Source organism: Macrobrachium rosenbergii, chromosome 2 (assembly GCF_040412425.1).
Source record: "Macrobrachium rosenbergii isolate ZJJX-2024 chromosome 2, ASM4041242v1, whole genome shotgun sequence".
In the NCBI taxonomy this organism is placed as follows: domain Eukaryota; kingdom Metazoa; phylum Arthropoda; class Malacostraca; order Decapoda; family Palaemonidae; genus Macrobrachium; species Macrobrachium rosenbergii.
In genome coordinates this window covers 53,092,789-53,111,276 of record NC_089742.1, presented here as the reverse complement: position 1 = coordinate 53,111,276, position 18,488 = coordinate 53,092,789, and the positions used below count along the sequence as shown (strand labels likewise).

The 18,488-nt window shown below is 37.7% G+C and overlaps 1 long non-coding RNA gene across 1 annotated transcript in view; it reads right to left on the bottom strand.

Moving 5' to 3' along the window:
- Positions 1–18,488, bottom strand: part of LOC136846901 (uncharacterized) — a 428,530-nt gene that overhangs the window by 164,139 nt on the left and 245,903 nt on the right. Inside the window, exon 5 of the long non-coding RNA XR_010855563.1 lies at positions 8,202–8,295. This is a non-coding gene — a long non-coding RNA (uncharacterized lncRNA). The remainder of the gene's footprint in view (positions 1–8,201; positions 8,296–18,488) is intronic.

Here is an 18,488-nt window from a genome sequence, read left to right as displayed (position 1 = left end):
TCTCCAGCCCCCTCTTCCTCCTCCCACAACCCTCCCGTCACCCCCTCACCTTGCATCATCCAACCCCCATCCCCTTCCATCCTCAGATACCCCAGCCTCTCCCAGACCTTAATACTCTGTCGCTCCCCTTCCACCTCAACCACCTATCGCCAGCTGTGAGCGGGTCATCGGGAATCGCAGCACCAGCTCCGAGAATGTATCCTGGTCCTTCGGTAATGAACAGCTCTTTAACGCATTGTACAATGCCACTCTTCTTCCACTACAGCTACTAATATTCCTTTCAGCCACGGTATAACAGACAGGAAGCATCAAGCATTTCTTCAAGGGTGCCCTGTCCATCGGCATGCCCTAATGAGTATGCACTGAGACAATGATTCCACCACCAACTATGGATCATACCACAACCCCTCAGGCACTCCTGCCCGTAAATGTCCATCAATTTTTCTGATAAATGATGCAATACAGTTATCACACCTATATATTTTCACTGGACATCTGAAACCTTACCTTTAAACCTGAGCTTATATGACGCTACTCCAGAAGACCTTGTTCTGTATTATCTATATCAAGGTTTGGAATATATATATATGAACATGTTAATAAATGCAGTAACTGTAACCCAGGTATGGGGACGTTGTTGTGTGGTATAAAATTATGAACTTGATTATTGCTCTGGAGTGCTTGAAACTCATACACCTAATAAACCTTTCAGCATGATTATATGCTATGTGTCCACATGCACCGCAGCCTGCATATTTTGCATAAAATTATATCTATATAGACTTTACTCCAGTTGCCACCAGAGTTCATATACTTTCCGAAGAAAATGACCCCTAGAACAATAGACATCGAGGTTTCATTCCCATTTCTGAAAACGTCGATATAATTCTGCATAATGTTTAGGCACGAAATACTGCTCACTAGAACATTTTTGAGTCTGTGTGTTACCCGGTGGTTCAATACCGCTCTCTGGATGTACCATTTGTGACAAAAAGGGGGGAGCTTTCAAATGTAGCAGGTCCAAAGTAATGATCATGAGCTTGAGGGTCCTGTAAGAAGAGGCCCGAATGCTAAAGGAAAGCGTAATGAGGTCGATGCATGGTTGTTTGTTTCTTCCTACTTGGGCAGGCTATTTGTCCAGTGTACAGATCAAAATCCATCAACAGTTAGGTAAATCAAATACGGTAGCTTTAATAAAAACATTCGGTGTCTGAATCGTGTGACAGAACATATGGGAAAAATTCTTCTGAGGTCAATCATGCCTGTATATTCGAGAGAAAGAGAAAGAAAGGAAGTGATAGAGCTGTCTCTTGGAGGAATTAAGGCTATAAGAATATAAAGGAAACATACGGTGTGAAGAGAATTCCAAAGCATGGCAGTATAAATGCAGAGACAGTCGTTGAACAGTATCGTCGAAAGATTATAGATTCACTTATAGTGAATGTGGGAAGAGGTGGCCTGAACACATTCGTGATGAATGAAATGTAATAAATGTGGGGAAATATGTACTACCAGGTAACATCTATTAATCCGTCTGTACGAGTACGCTTCCGTAGAGAAACATAAAGAACTGGAGGAAGGCTCGCTATTCCTGCGATGCATTTTGAACATAGCGAAAAATCACGTTTTTCCTTTTAAAAGAATCAAGTAGATATCACCCCCTATCCTATTTCCTGCATGTATCTTCACTTTTTCTGAAGTAAGGAAATATAAACTGCGGAAAACTTCCAACAATTAATTAATTATTGAAATATAAAGTAGTCTAAAACACACCGATTTATCAAAGGAGTATTGCTAGTTTAGAAAAAAAAAATTAGATTAAACTCCTACATGACCTCCCAGTAATATCAATATTCTCAGTTGTCAGAAAAAAAGGATTTTGTTGACTAGTCCATTTAAGCTAATGTTAAAACATTAAACAATTAAGGGTGACTAATAACCTTTACCATTAACCCAGACAGAAACAATTATTCAGCCAAAAAGGGCAATTTCAATGAGCTACATTAAGATGTAATCATCTGTGAAAGATCTCACTAACTAACGTCACATATCTTATCGATAACAGGTCACTCTCGTTGCATAAGTGGCATTTCCTTAAGAATGTAAAGTTTCTGTTATGGGCCAGCGATCATAGTCCTTTCCTATTAGCAGAATTAGGTGACAAAAAAAAGAGGATAAACAGCGAAAAGACGGAAAGTTGTACATAACTACTTTCATTAAAGTTTCCCTTAGTCTTGACATGGCTCGAACTTCGAGTAAGATACTGACCGTACTTGGGAGACTGATATATCGTAGGTATGAGGGAAACCATTTTTAGCGCCATCTATTGGAACTCCCCTGAGAGACCATCTTTCCCTACCTGGTGCCGCCAAAGAATACACACACACACCCACACACACTCATATAGAGAGAGAGAGAGAGAGAGAGAGAGAGAGAGAGAGAGAGAGAGAGAGAGAGAGAGAGAGAGAGAGAGAAGAGAAAGTGTGTGTGAAGAGTGAAAGAGAGCAAGTACGTGAGGGAAACCCATACGGATGCTGCATCGACACTGCCAGACGTAGGAATCTTTTGAGGATTCATAAAGTAAAAAGAATTTGAATCCATGAAAAAAAAAGTATGAAATTCCCAGTGCACAGAGACGATACACATCTTGCCAAAACAAAATGAATACACTTACGAAGGTCAAAATTGCCAATATCGTTTAAACAATTAATGAAGTGGTTAAAATACGCAAATATAATACAGGATCATCTATATTCATAGCCAGACAGCCACGGTATAATGGGAATGATCCCAATCTTAAAATTCTGATGGGAATAACTTTTGATAAAGAAATATATCGGCAGTCTTTGAGAGGAAAATATGGCAGGGCATACTCATGGAACTGTGACTAAACTCTTCGTTTCCTTAACAGCGTAAAGTGACTGCCCATGCTTTTAAATAATTAAAGAGACCAGTCACTATCAATTACTTTCATCAGACACGTTAAGATTCTCAGGTACACAATATGAAGAGCCCTGTCTACTGGAATATAATTTTATGATATCAACACAATAAACAATTCACAAACTTGGAATTTCGTGGGGCAGATGTTACTAATGTAAAAATCATATAAGAAAGTTTTTAAAAGGAGGAGCGACTGCATATCAGTGGCCTGAGAAATGAGAAAAAAGGGGAAACTCACTCAGGTCCCTCAAAGAAAGCAATTACCCCATTTTCCCAGGTGAAAAGCAAATGAACGCACCTGACTGACGCATGCCAGCCTAGAGCATCATCGTATCAATAAATAAGAAACACTTCGTTCAATAAGTGGGTTAAACATATGGCCTAAATAGAGACGTACTGTACAAGAACCATACAAGGCAGAGACCCATGAACGACCGATTTCGAGATATATCAAGCTCAACCTTCAATAAACGGAAAATAATTGCCTGGGTCCCCCCTCCTCCTCCTCCTCCTGCAGAAGGGGGAAAATGTCAATGGGCAAACAATGGAGTAACGTGAGAAAGTGCAACTTCGACCTGTCATGTCCAGTTTAATGATAAATAACATCGATAATAGCAGATCAAGGGTGAAAAAGACGGGGACATGGGGTGGGGAGGGAGAGAGGGGACATGGGTGTCTTCTAGGGGTAATGGGGAAGTGAGGGGAAGCCGAGGAGGGCATGACACGTGCCGATGAATACCCCTCTTCTTCTCTGAGAGGGGAAAGCAAAGCGAGTGGAATCGCTGAAGTTTGGTACATGCGATGTTGGCCAGAGGGCTTCGCTGTTGTAATGATATGGTAATTATAGAAGAAATAGCCCTTGAACACGAAACACCAAGTAAGGTATATGTGGATGGACCTCGTCTCTTCCATTATATATATATATATACACACACACACACACACACACATATATATATATATATATATATATATATATATATATATATATATATATAGTGTGTGTGTGTTTGTGTGCGTGTATACATGTGTGGTTGTTTCATGGTTTTTCAAGTTTAAAATGTTTTCTTTCATTCGTGAATGGTAATGAAGACAAAATATTGGCATTACGTAAACTTAAAGAAAACCGTTGCTAATCATTATGCAAAAACGCGCACACGTACCTATTTATATTACAATCCTTCGACCTCGGCATCACTCATAGGAACAATGAACAAGAATATTATGAGCGACAGTACGTGGGGATGAATTCGTCCTACTTCACTTTAACAGCTTTGACATCACGGAATTGGGTTAATGTACAGAATAGGATTAACGAGGGATTTATATTAACGACGTGTAACCTTTCTTCTCGACGGGAGAACGATGTTTTATGCTGCCGTTTGGTAATCAGCAATGAGTTCCAATTGTCTATAAACGTGGCTTTTGCTATATCTGAAGTTTGGTTGTTGTTCTCTTCATGAATTGGAATATAGACTTTTGGCCAAAGGCCAAGCGCTGGGACCTATGAGGTCATTCAGCGCCGAAACGGGAATTGACGGTAAAAAGATTTGAAAGGTGTAACAGGAGGAAAACCTCGTAGTTGCACTATGAAACAATTGTTAGCAGAGGGTGGAAAGTAAGATGGAAGAAAGAGAATATGAAGGGAGGTCCAGTAAAAAGAATGTAAGGGGTTGCTGCTAAGGCCCGAGGGGGCGATGCAAAGAACTTTACGTAATGCCAACAGTGCACCACGTGAGGTGCACTGACGTCACTAACCCCCTACAAGTACACCTTTATGAAATACAACAACTTTATCTGCTAAATAAATCTTGTGTTCTTGAGTGAACCGATTTAATATTTTATCCACAGATTTCCCGTATCTTTGGGTCCTTTCTACAGATTTTCTGATTATTCCGATGTAGTTTTTTGCTGGGGAGATGCGGTTTTCCGTCTGGCACTCTTGGGTTTCTGATCGGGTCATCACATCTTGCATTCTTAGAGATACTGTTTTTGTTGGCTAATAGCAACTATGACTGTATCGTGTAATCGTTGAATTCTTCAACTCTTCTTTTTATAATGCCTCTCATAGCCTTTTCGTCGGTGATGAAACTGTTTGCGAGAATGCAAACAGGTTTTCATTCTTGTCTGCATTTGCATTCTGTGGGTTCGTCGTTGAATGATCTTCTATTACCTTTGCCATAGCTCTTCAATACAACATGGAGAGAGAGGGGGAGAGAGAGAGAGAGAGATATTACTTCAAGTAAACTTTACAAAATTACCATCACAGTCCAAACAAGAGCTAAATACCCCTTTCTGTAAAGAACCCTATAAACAACTTATGGAATGGGGCATAAAATAGGAAGCTTTAAAAGTTAAACTGTAAAAAGTTTTGAAAGGCTAATGAAAATTAAAAATAAAATCTATTCGACGCGAGGACAATTTTTTTTTTTTTTTTTAAGTCACAGCAATGATGACTGACATTTTATGCCGTGGAGACATTTTATTCGGGGCAAAAGCAAACAATCTACCTCCTGCCATTTTAGGATTGCGCACTACCAGTTCTGCGTCTGATGATAGGAAATCACAAAGTGCATTTTTAGTTTTTCGTAAAAGAAAACTATTGCGCCGGCTTCGTCTGTCCGTCTGCACTTTATTCTGTCCGTCCTCAGATCTTAAAAACTAAAGAGGATAGAGGGCTGCAAATTGGTATGTTGATCATCCACCATCCAATCATCAAACACACCAAATTGCAGCCCTCTAGCCTCAGTAGTTTTTTATTCTATTTTAGGTTAAAGTTAGCCATAATCATGCTTCTTACAACGATATAGGCTAGGCCACCACCAGGCCGTGGTTAAAGTTTCATGGGCCGCGGCTCATACAGCATTATACCGAGACCACCGAAAGACAGATCTGTCTAGCGGCTGTACAGAAAACTCGATTGCGCCGAAGAAACTTCGACGCATTCTTTACTTGTTTTGTTTTGTGTGGTATATTTTTCTTTTGATTTTCATTTTCCTTTTTCAGAATAATTTCTTTTCCTGCCCGTGGAGATGGTTCGTTTACTAATCGCAACAGTTACTTTAGAACCTACTGACAGCTTATTACAATTTTAATCCTTAACCAGTCATAATTTGCATGTATATATATATATATATATATATATATATATATATATATATATATATATATATATATATATATATATATATATTTGTATGTATATATATACATACATATGTATATAATATATATATATATATATATATATATATATATATATATATATATATATATATATATATATATATATATATATATATACATACATACATACACGATATTTCATGGAATGGGACATATCTTTCTTTTTTCTCAGTCAACCAGTAAAACAAGAATGAATTTATTTAGTAACATTCCACTTACGAGTAAAAAGTATAAAACCCACAGTAGTTGTAAAATCAACTGCATAAAACTAAGACTTGAGTATAACCCACACAAAAAAAGTATCTGCGCAAATCAATGAAAAAATTATATTCACTAAGATGAAATAATATAGAATAATATTAAGAAAATGTCGAAGAACACCGTTCCAAACCTAGAATACAGACAGAACTGCATAACGCAATAACAATACCATGCTCTCTCTCTCTCTCTCTCTCTCTCTCTCTCTCTCTCTCTCTCATCTATCGCTATCTCTCTTTATCGACCTTCCTGTGACGAGATTTGGCTCAAAACGTCAAAAGCTTTTGTAGGTCTTGCAATAACTTCTTTAAATGCAACGCCGCGCAAATACTGCTGACCACAGCACTCCGATTTCACCGATATAGCTTTTAGCATTTTGGCGGAGTAAAGGTGTAGTGGGATGGGGAGGTGGGCAGTGGGGAGCTGGGGAAGGGGGGAAGGGTGGGTTGGGGGTGGCCGTTGAATCGAGGGCCTACCGCTTGCAACGACATAGCGGCCAAACCTTTCCGCAATTTATTATGCCCATTTTCAATTCCGTCCCCGCCATCCCGCCCACACCCACCCACCCCGACCTCCGCTTTGCAACTTTGCAATCGTTTACGTTCGTTATTTCGCTCATCATTTTTGCAACATCTGTAAAATGTGTGGGATTTACTTTCTGTCAAAATTGCTCAGGGTGTTTGAGCTCGACAAACACCGATGCGTGCAAGCACGTTTTTTTATTCCCCCCCCTACCCCCCCGCCCGTTAATTTAATTTGCCGATGCTACCGTGAGATCTGAGTGCCCGATACATATGCATATAGAGATTCATGCCCAAATAGGCATGCACGTATAGATATGTAATGATATCAGTGCATGCATACGGAGTTCATCAATTTTTTTAAACTGCAGGATCTGTGAATATATGGCTGTAGATATCCTTTCATTTCTTTCCTTCACAAACAGGTTTAGAGTTTTCCAAAACCCTATTTCTCAGACCAGTATAAACTTCATATACGCTTATACTGAGAGAGAGAGAGAGAGAGAGAGAGAGAGAGAGAGAGAGAGAGAGAGAGAGAGAGAGAGAAAGGAATAGTCAAGGATAGCTAAAACGCAGGTTTCTGTGTTTGCATTTCGATGACAAAACACCCATCGAGTGAATGAAATGTCGGAACTCTTTCGTTGCAGATTCTGGCGATATCTGTGGAGAATCCCTCTCTCTTTCCCCGTGGGAGAGAGATCACACCTTTCACGGAAAGATATCAAACTTTATGCAACGCAAAAGAATATCTTAATACAGAGGACAACTACTTGTAGAATACCGTAAGCCTAGACAATGCTCACCATTCTTTTCTCTACAACTTTTCGCTTCAGTATTCTTTCCTGTTACATCAGTGAGAAATAAAGCTCCTTTTTAAGAAAATCTGAAAATCTCACCCAGGCAATATCCATTCAAGGCAATATAGTGCGTGGTGTCTAGTCCAATTGAAGCCATATTCGCAAAGACAACGGCACAAATACAGATTTTAGGATTTCACTTGTTTTTGATGTGATATTTGTGGGCTAAACCTACAACCAAATCACCCCTGTTTTGGGATTGAAGGTCAATAAACCATGAGCTCATGATCAAGTTAATACTACTTGGACACACAGTCTATTAAGACTAGAATCTCTTCCACTTAGCAGATATCAGCAGATTCAGAACTCACTATCTGCTTATAAATTAGGCTATCCTATGTGTTTACAACATTAAATTTATGCGACTGAGATCATTAGAAAGTCACATAAAGAAAGTAATTACATCATTTGCTACACCGAGGTCAAAATCACTCACCGGGTCAATCCGTTGCTACTTGTACGTCGGCAGCCTGAGTCTGACACCAAAATGGGATTATTGTTGACGTCTTCTGTGGGTTACTGAACATTTCCTGTAAAAATTCAAGGCATTAACTCATTTAGTTTTATACGTAAGAAGTTTGGTTACTTTTACTGCTACTGTTACCATCAATGCTACTTCTTTTTACTACTGACGCTGCTACTACTACTACTACTACTACTACTGCTACTACTACTACTACTACTAATAATAATAATAATAGAAAATGGGGTGGTGAAAGGAAGAATTAATAATTAGGCATCAAAACTAACAAAACTAGACGTGAAATTATATCATGTTACTGAATGGTGCAGCACATGTACCAGCCTACGACACGCTGCTGAGGATCAGCTCTTGTTAATTCATGAAGAGGCTAAGACTGGAAGTTTTCTTCACAGTGGGTTCATCCGCAATTTAGCAATGAAAGCAATAAATGTGGCAGTGATTGTTGTCGAGTTTTTTCTGTTGCAGAATATCTGAAGATTTTTTCTATATGTCCAAGACGGTAGTTACAACCACAATATTGCAGCGTCCCTCAGGCTTCTAGCTGCAACCCCTTTCGTTCCTTTTACTGTACTTTCTTTCATATTCTCTTTCTTCCATATCAATTTCATATTCTCTTTCTTCCATATCATTTTCATATTCTCTTTCTTCCATATTACTTTTCACCCTCTTCTAACAATTGATTCATAGTGCAGCTGCGAGGTTTTCCTCCTGTTACACCTTTCAAACCTTTTACTGTCAATTTCCGTTTCAGCGCTGAATGGCCTCATAGGTCCCAGTGCTTGGCCTCTGGCCTAAATTCTATATTTAATTCAATTCAATTCAGTCAATACAACCACAGCAGCTATATAGTAATCCTAATAATAAAAACTCAAATAAAAGACATTACGGCAAATAAATTCATGCAATCAAAAGTACAAAGAAAACGTTTACAAGATCAGATAATTCGATCACAGTTCCGTGCACACGACTTCCATAATTCACCGCTGTCATGAATGTTCATACCTCTTCAAGATTTACGGTTCTACTTGATCAATGAGGTCATGTAAAATCAAGCGCGGGGCTTTTTTTTTTTTTTTGTGTGGGTTCTTTCATTTCTAGCTTACTTAAAGTTTAGGCAATGATGACAAGATGCAAATGAGGTTACCGTTTTGGAGTGTAGGCAAGGGGAGAAGAAGAGCTCGCAGCTGCATATACTTTGTAAATACAGAGTATATAAACGGGATTTTCCGTAATTTGAAAACAAATTTATCAGCCCAGTTAGAAGAAAGTGGCTCAAACGCACAGACACACAGGCGCGCATACATACATACACACATACATATATAATATATATATATGTGTATGTATATATATGTGTATGTATGTTATACACACCTTATGCATGTATGCAGGAATGTAAACATCCATGTTTCTCCCTGGCCACTCTCTAATAAAATCTACTGGAGGGAGAAAGGTTCATACGTATAGAATCATAATAATTATTCGAATAACTGAAATTTACGCGCTACTTCAAAACTCCTGAACAGACCGAGAAACTCTATGAACACTAGTACAAAGCACAACGTACCCTCTTTCAAATACTGAAACGTGACTCCCTAAAAATACATATATACCAGATAATATTCTGCTTAGACCAGCATTCTAATAAATAACTCTTAAATGCCAGGACGTATGCTAATAAAACAACTTCGACTCCTACCGCGATCGTTTGCTCTCAAGCAAACAAATGATAGCCTACAAAAACGCGATCGGCGATTTTTAAGCGATCGCCAAGAGCGAGTCGGGACGGAAAGGCGTTTCGCGAAATACCTCCACAGGGGTCGAGACAGGTTGAGACGGTCAAAAACTCTTTCTATTACACCGCCGGCGGACAAAAGATCCCCCGCGATCGACCCTCCTATCCTTCGGGTGACTTACGACGGGCGTAATTCAGAGCTTGGGGCCACCACTAAAGACCCAGGTCGATGCCGGAATGGCCTTCGATTGCTCGTAAATGGCCTTAGTTTCTGGCGGGAGGCGCGCCTTAAGCGGTGATTTCCAAGCCCCGCTTGAAAGATGGCCCCGGCCAACTTTTGTAAATGCGGCCATCTTTCATGGCGGGTAATGGCCGAAGGAAGCTATTAGGATAAGAAATTGCTTATGGATTCGTATAAATCCTGGGCCAAAAGCACTAAAAGCGTAATAAGACAATGAGAGAAAGAAAGAGCGACAAAAAAAAAAAAGGGACCTTCGTAATCTGTGTAGTTTTGCGCCAAAGTTATTCCGTCGATTAGAGAAATTCCGATTAAATATTTCAGGAATGAACGTATTTTCTCCTTAATGATATGCAATGCTATACTAACAGTACACGACTAGTGTTTACCTCAACGCCAATCCATACCTGTACGACTTGAAATGCTGCAAGTTGGTTAAACCTAATGACAGACTGTAAATAAAAGAAATGGCCCGCCCGGAATTTTTCATTATGTTTAAAAGGAAAACTATCATCATGAACTTATAATGGTGGTTGTAAGCAGGAGGGAACAAACACATTCTATTCCTCTCATTAAATTTTTCATCGAAATCTATACGAAATCGTTATCAACCTGGATGGCTTGTCTGTGCAGCGGCTTTTTGTCAGGATGAATAAAACTCAGATATGCAAATTCCAAAGTTGCTCTTGTAATTGTATGCATTAGTATGTAAGAATGTGCAAGTATAAACGTGCTTACAGATATACCGTATATGCTGCATCATACTCGTATGAATGATTAAGTCTGCATCTACTTAGTAGACAATGAGGGTAAATATATTGCAAAAGTTTTAAATGGCTTTTTTTTTCTTTCTATGTAACTTCAAATTACTTTCACTGGCTACATCAACAGTGGTGCAACGTGAGTGCCTTCGTCTGCAATACGGGTATGAGTAAGTATCTAAATTCAAATTGTGAATAATGACAAAAAAATCCCTTCTCCATTTTTTGATAAGACATAACTTATATGAAAGTCAAGGTATCAACTTTGTGTTTTCCTTGAAAGAAATAAATAAGGGAAATGACACTTCAGTATGTGATAAATGAAAACTCAACATCAAATAAATATGCAAAGATTGATGTTTAAAGAAAGAGAAAAACAGAATAAAATCGAGTTGAAATGAATCGAATTAAAACATTCATGAAAGTTTATGATAACAAAATTCTTCTAAATTAAAGTTCTAGTGACATAAAATGTTTCTTTGTACCGTGCAAAGCTATAGTAAATTTCCTGGAGCATTGCGCTATGGAAAACTACACTCACATATTCATGAAAGTCCTTCGATTGCATTACGAATGAGCTATAATCTTACGCATTCATCATGCTTCAAGTAAGTTCCCTTGTGCTGTGAAAGGCAGGTCCTTAGCACAAAAAAATGAAGAGAAAATTAAACAAAAAGAGTAACCCGGGACACAGACACACACACACACATGGGCTTTAAAAAATTAATAATTGTAAAGAAGGTCGGTTGTACGAATGCTCACAAATAATTTGGTATTTTGAAAGGCCAAGTGAGAGGAGGATTATATTCGAATTTTATCCCTTTAAATTAAAGTTCCATTAAATGAAAAAGTTACTAGAGAGAGAGAGAGAGAGAGAGAGAGAGAGAGAGAGAGAGAGAGAGAGAGAGAGAGAGAGAGAGAGACAGACAGATGTAATTAAATTTCTACTCAATATATAAATATGTTTTACCATGTCTAAGTCTATTAGGCGGTATCCTATAGATTATAACTATGATCATTTACGAAGGAAATAAACAATGAAAGACAATGAAACTTCGCACGTAATAGGTGCTTATTCCCTAATCATTTGTGGTAACTTATATTTCTCGGTAAATTATTAAGTTCCTCTTTTCGATTCGTCTTATTATAATAACGCAATGATTTCGCTGGACTTTGCAGACACTGATACGTCAGATTAAGCGCTTGAATTTCCAATGGTTTATTACCAGTCATTTATACTTAATTGTAAATATAATTATTCTTGGAGAGGAACAATTATTATTGTTATCTTAAATGACAAAACAGAATGTTAACCTTTTAGAGAAAAATTAAAACATGATTTCATACTTACTCATAAATGTTAGCATTTACCATTTCCACTGAAATTATTCTGCGCTCGCTCTCTCTCTCTCTCTCTCTCTCTCTCTCTCTCTCTCTCTCTCTCTCTCTATAACGATTCATATCAAACGGCGATCAGCTTATAAACATTAATTTTTTGAATATTAATTTATAAATATAAATAAATATAAATCTATTAAAACATACACATTGAAGAGCGATAAAAACACAAACATACGCGAGAATATTAAATTTTATGGCTGAAAGCTGGGGAAGTAAACAAGCATTATAATAATAAGGCAGTTTTGTGTAATAAAAATAAATTCAAATTAAAACTAGAGAGGGTAATTGATGTTTGCAGAAACTTTAATGTAACCGTGTGTGTATATGTACCGTATTAATACATACGTTCATACATGCATACACACATGTATATATTAATTATATATATATACATACAAAGATTCGTGTATCGGCCCACGTGCATAATTAATTCAACGCAGTAAATGATCATTAATAACGGTTCATTATTTAACAATCTCCTTTTGCATTTTGTACGCCTCCGTTAGCGCCGACTGCCATCTAGTGTACTACAGTAGAATCGACTATTATTGATGTAGATTGTTTTCGTTTTTTCTGTTCTACTTTACAGACTGTAGGGCACGTCACGTTGTACCATCCTCGTGAGATATAAATTTTCAATAAAGTTATTTAAAGTATTGGCGCTCTTTTAAACCTAACAGTGTTTAACAGAATGGCGTCCTCCATACCTGTCGAAGTATTCTCAATAAAGTGCCGTTCTTTCATCGAACCCGTGCCAATTTGCATGAGAGAAAAGAACGAACGACGGACACAAAAAAATATAAAAATGCTGTAAAATGACGTACGCATGACATAGGCGCCTTCCGATTTCTGGAAACCCTCCAAGGAGGAGAACACTCGAAGGTCAAATGGAAAAGAAGAAACGGAGGGGGGAGGAAAAAAAGTTGAGGTCTCTAATACAAACAAAACTCGCCTATCGCCCTCAGGCCTCAGCTCCCGAAATCCCTGAGTATTAGGTTGGGCTCCAAAGGCGGGTGAATCATTGATAGAATCACTTTATTTTTTTCCTCGTGAGTGTGAATATTTCAGGCGAGATGGACTTGCTTCTCTCCCTCAAGACCTTGAGCCTCGAACTCCGCAGGGGGCCGCTACAGAACTTCAAACTCGAGAACTTCAAAGGCCCCAGTAGACTTCCCATGGCATCTTCGGGTACTGATTGAGAAAGTGAAGGAAGACGGAGGAGGAGGAGGAGGAGGAGGAGGAGGAGGAGGAGGACGAGGAGGAAAAGGAAGAAGAAGAGGAGGAGGTCTGTTAGGAGCGGAGAAAAGGAAAAGGAAACAGAGAGAGAGAGAGAGAGAGAGAGAGAGAGAGAGAGAGAGAGAGAGAGAGAGAGAGAGAGAGAGGGGGTGTGAAAAATGAGGACGAGTGACACCTACCAAATTCCATTACTTTCCTTCGAACTAAGATATGTACGCACATATATATATGTTTTCGAGTTCGGAACGCTTCGTCAAAATTCCGAGCCACATACCTAGTTTATTTCTCTTAAATTCCCTTGACACAGATATATACATTTCTGTGCCAGAGGGCGTTTTCTTCTGAATCATTGATGCCGTTGCTTACCGACCGGAGTGGAAGCCTCTTTTGTGTATAATAGAGATGAGGCAAGTAACTGTTTTCTTTTCATGCCTTTGGAACCCCGTTGCAAGGACCGATGAGAAATCGCTTCTGGACCGCAGATATTGATTACGGTCTAAGGGACAGAACGTGTAAGAGATCTGTCTCATCATATCTTATGATTCTCCTCCGATGAATTCATATGATTAGAATTCACATAAAGTCAAAGGAAATAATTACCCTATAATTATATCGCCTCCGCGAAGGTACGCCGTTTCGTTCATTATTATTTAATTATATCTGTACCTTCGTTATCCTAAACATTTTAGAGGTAACATCAATATATAAGAAAAAAATACGCTTTAGCTTTAATAGATATAAGTTATAAACATGCCAATTACGGTAACTCGGTAACTGGGGACATTATCCTTTCCATGCTTGCAAACTGGAAAAGCATGAGCAATTTTCCAGCAATTGGGGAGAACTTACTAGATTCTCTGTAAATAATCTTCTCCATTTTTACTATGGAGGCAAATATAAATTTCAAAAGGCTTTATGAACATTTTACATATTTCTTTAAAAAAAAAAACAGTTACTTACGTCGTAAAAAAAAAAAAACTAAACCGGTTTGTCTGCTGTAAATCCAAAACCTTGGCATGCCTATGATATTGGTAAATAACGCGTATATTTATTCAGTCAAATTATGACAGATGTCAAATTTTATTTTTATTTCCTGGTACAGTATCAAGTGCTTAGGCGTAATCTGTACAGACCATCGTTGCCTAATATTCATACTTATATATAATGTATGTATATATGCATATACGCGTAAGTAAAATATGAATACAGTTTTACTAAAATATGAGGCATCATACCATCTTTCAAGATTTTCTTTATCCCAGTTTTCTAAGTTAAAATCTTATCAAAACAGAGGAAATCCATTATTCATCACTCACTTTTAGGAACTAAGTAATCTTAAAAATTTGCTTCCTTAATAAGCCTAAAAATACTAGAAACCAACTGACAAGGAAGAGTTGGAAACCTATAATAAATCCGACGGTAAAATTATTCATGTCTTTCAAGCAAGCAAGCAACGGCACGTGAAAAGCTCCTCGGTATAAACCTCACCAAAAGCGCTGTGTACCCGTCAAAGCACTCTTTCTTGTACCCACAGTCAAACAAATACCATTACTAATGTAAGCGCTGGCCAGACGATTTTGGCAGTTGTCCTAACCTTCCTATTCTTCTTATTTAAAAAGTTTTTTTTTTTTTGTAACTGAGCATTCCATTCGATGGTAGCCTGTTCTTCAAGTTTATGCGTGCTCCTCGTCTTGCTCTATATCACAATAGGCGCGTTTTGAGTAACGTAATAATAATAATAATAATAATAATAATAATAATAATAATAATAATAATAATAATAAAAGGGCTTTTGTTCTGCAAGACCAGTTGGAAAGATATGTTTAGTGTTAGCGTGATTACTGTCTACTTTCTGTCCCTAGTCTTCTGGTTGAAGGACTGCGAAGAAATACTCCTGTTAGTTTTTTAAAAAAGATAAATGAATAGTAGATCATAAACATACATATATATATTGTATTTATATATATATATTCATGGAGAGAGAGAGAGAGAGAGAGAGAGAGAGAGAGAGAGAGAGAGAGAGAGAGAGAGAGAGAGAGAGATATCGTTAAAACATAAACTACTCCTGCAAAGGAACTGATATGATCTATCCTTTTTTTTTTTTTTTAAACGAACAGATATATATATATATATATATATATATATATATATATATATATATATATATATATATATATATATATATATATATATATATATAATTATCAGTCACTAAAGAATAACAAGTGAGGTGCATGTAAAAAAAAACACAAACATACACACTTATACACAACCACAAAAAAATATAATTTGTTGACAAGCAACCACCTCATCTCTCTCTAATGACATTGTAACAACTGTTATAAGTCATATGATATCTGCCTAGTTTATCCTTTATGGGTCAGATTATTAAAGAATTTAATGGGTTTCATATGCAAATGGAAGCGCTTAGACATCATCAACTAAACGAAACCAAATCAGTGGAGAATTATACATACTCATTTAAGCCCATCTGCGTGAATAAAATCTGCCTACAGCATACAGCTAATTGGAATCTACTGATAAAGGAAGATCTTATAAGGTCGACTGAATGTTCATGGCTATCATTTTCAAGATTCATTTTTACACAGTAGTTTTCACTTTAAAACAGCATTGTTACCTTTATATTTAGCGAATCCAGTACCCGCTAGTATCTGCTGTATGTACCAGGCTAGTTTAAAAATGACTTTCTTGGTGTGCTTTGTTATTCAAGTTATGAATCAGGTTTGGGACGAATCACTCACAAATCTCATAATTAATGCTTTAAGAAAAGAGAAAATCTAAGTGAGGTTCGGGATTCTCGTCATTCTGTGAGAAAGCCTATCATTATACATACTATATTTTCAGCATGTATGGGTCTACTTGGAACTATTGTATAATTTTAACAAATACCCAATTAAAAAAGGGAGAAATGAGAAATTAGTCCTTTATCTGGGTACATAAGCTATTATCTCTCTAAAAGCTCCCAGCCTCGCCCAGGAGGAAGAGTATTGGTTACCGATTATGTTGTCAACAAAACCTCAATGATTTTAATTTCCTTTAATTTGAGGTGGGTTTCTATGAGAGGCACTGGGTGCAGACAAAATCACAAAATGGACACAGAAGAAGACGTGCCAAGATTAAGTCTCTGCAACAGAAGGGTATGATCCATAATGAAATCTATTTGGACATGGTCAGCACACATGGTGGAGACGCCCGACCCACCCCTTCCCGTCCCATAATCAGCCCAGATGACCTCCATGAATGCTCACGGTCATGTATGGCAGACATTAGGGTATCCAATGCCGAGACTGTGGGCGTCAGCGAGGGCACTATATTGACCGACATCTTGAAGCATGAGCAAGGAGTCCGCACGATGGGGACCACGAATGATGACACCTGAATAAAATGCTGGTTCCAGGATTATGTCTCTGTCCAGGCACCAATGGAGCCGTTCCTCGTTGGACAGGTCGGTATAGTTCTCGGCTAGCACTCTGCTGAGCCCGCGTTCGATTCTCCGGGAGGCCAATGAAGAATTAGAGGAATTTATTTCTGGTGACAGAAATTCATTTCTCGGTATAATTTGGTTCGGATTCCACAATAAGCTGTAGGTCCCGTTGCTAGGTAACCAATAGGTTCTTAGCCACGTAAAATAAGTCTAATCCTTCGGGCCAGCCCTAGGAGAGCTGTTAATCAGCTCAGTGGTCTGGTTAAACTAAGGTGTACTTAACTAATGGAGCCAGTGGGTGAAGACGCCAGCTAGTGGTCTAAATTGCTGCCTCATGTCCCTGATTCACCCGATAAGACACAGTTAGACTTCTACCTGTTTCCTTATATCATATCCCAAAATGGCCACCATTTTGGGAGAGATAACGAGTACGAGTCACTGGAGGTCTTGGGTACAATGACTGAACAAACAAGGACCAAGTAAACTAAAGATTAAAGGAGACTTTGATGACAAATAATGAAGGAACAGTTTTTCTCTTTTGACGCGTTTCTGGGTGAAGACGAAAATATTTCTGAATAACCCTCCTTACTGTAGCATGGATATATTGGTAATTTAAAGAAAACGGAAGGAGGCTGATTTTTCATAGCGTAAAAGGCAATTGCAATTTGCACCACATGCAACAAAAATGGTATTATCTGGCTCACTGACATGAGTTAACAAGTCATATTTGTGCAGATTTAATTTCAACAAAATCATGAACGAAGTATTTTACCAGATTATTTTTTTTCGTTAATATCAACATTTTTTTTATCTGAGACAACAAAGACAAGTGTACTGTAGTATTATGTAAAGATAAGATATCATACTTGGACAGATAAAAACATTTTGACAATTTTTCTACTGAAAGAATGTCAGCCACATATATTTAATAGCATAAAAAAGGATTACCGAGGTACGGTTCTCTTGCTAATCCAATTTTGGCCAAATTAGATTTATGATTCTTAAATATTCGTTTGTTTTGGATTCGTTAACGAAAAAATTAATAAAAATTTCGTTCAATGATTTATAACATTTCAACAACACTTTATGGTATTTTCAGATTTCTTTGAAATATTTTCGTGTATTCCCTAAAAAAAAATGAAGGATGTTCTGAACAGAAATACTAAAATATTTCAAAAGATCGTTGAATGAGTCAAATTTGATAACCTGAGGTTATCTCATTTCTCTATTGAAATAAAAAAACTAAATTAAACTTAAACATGATAAACTCTGTATTACAAAAAATACAGAGGAAACAGAGAAAAAATGTACTGAAATATAAAAAACGTACTGGACTTTTACGTTCCCTGGGCAAGGAATGGCGCGATTTGTGAGGTAAACTACATCAATTAACACTTAAATACCGCAGACTGTCGTGCTAAGA